Raw genomic sequence first — 1,591 nt, 5'->3', positions numbered from 1 at the left:
CCTCAGTTCCTGATGATTTCAACAAACACACCCCTGTTCTTTTTAGGATAAGATTCCTCCAGATTGTGAGTCCCCGTCTCGTTTACCCCACTAGGATTTCCTAGTGGTGTCCCATCCTCGTATTACAAGCAGTCCTCGACTTAAAACAATTCGTTTAGTGACTGTTCAAAGTTACAATGGCACTGAAACAAGTCACTTATGATGTTTTTCACACTTACAACCGTTGCAGCACCCCTTATGGTTGCAGGATCGAAATATGGAATGGAATGGAATGGAATGGAATGGAATGGAATGGAATAGAATAGAATAGAATAGAATAGAATAGAATAGAATAGAATAGAATAGAATAGAATAGAATAGAATAGAATAGAATAGAATAGAATAATAAAATATGGAATAGAATAGGATAGGATAGGATAGGATAGAATAATAAAATGGAATAGAATAGAATAGAATAGAATAGAATAGAATAGAATAGAATAGAATAGAATAGAATAGAATAGAATAGAATAATAGAATAGAATAGAATAGAATAGAATAATAGAATAGAATAGAATAGAATAGAATAATAGAATAGAATAGAATAGAATAATAGAATAGAATAGAATAGAATAGAATAGAATAGAATAGAATAATAGAATAGAATAGAATAGAATAGAATAGAATAGAATAGAATAGAATAGAATAGAATAAGGAATGGAATGGAACAGAACGGAATAGAATAGAACAGAACGGAATAGAATAATAATTTTTTAATTTTTTTTTTAAATTTTAATTCCATTTATATCCCGCCCTTCTCCGAAGACTCAGGGCGGCTTACAAGCTTAGCAGTAGTAGCCTTCATTCTATGTATATGCCTGCTTATTAGGGCTTTCACACACACCCCAAGCGGCATTATTACAAAGTCAGCTTAATTGCCCCCAACAATCTGGGTCCTCATTTTACCTACCTCGGAAGGATGGAAGGCTGAGTCAACCTTGAGCCTGGTGGGACTCGAACCTGCACTAATTGCAGGCAGCTGGTGTTACTTAAGGAGGCATTAGCCCACTGCTCCACCAAGGCTAAAATACAGAATGGAATGGAATGGAACAGAACAGAACAGAACAGAACAGAACAGAACAGAACAGAATAGAATAGAATAGAATAATAGAATAGAATAGAATAGAATAGAATAGAATAGAGTAGAATAGAATAATAGAATAGAATAGAATAGAATAGAATAGAATAGAATAGAATAGAATAGAATAGAATAGAATAGAATAGAATAAGGAATGGAATGGAACAGAACGGAATAGAATAGAACAGAACGGAATAGAATAATAATTTTTTAATTTTTTTTTTAAATTTTAATTCCATTTATATCCCGCCCTTCTCCGAAGACTCAGGGCGGCTTACAAGCTTAGCAGTAGCCTTCATTCTATGTATATGCCTGCTTATTAGGGCTTTCACACACACCCCAAGCGGCATTATTACAAAGTCAGCTTAATTGCCCCCAACAATCTGGGTCCTCATTTTACCTACCTCGGAAGGATGGAAGGCTGAGTCAACCTTGAGCCTGGTGGGACTCGAACCTGCACTAATTGCAGGCAGC

This window comes from Vipera ursinii, assembly GCF_947247035.1.
Source record: "Vipera ursinii genome assembly, chromosome: Z".
Lineage (NCBI taxonomy): Eukaryota > Metazoa > Chordata > Lepidosauria > Squamata > Viperidae > Vipera > Vipera ursinii.
This window is presented reverse-complemented; position numbering follows the sequence as displayed.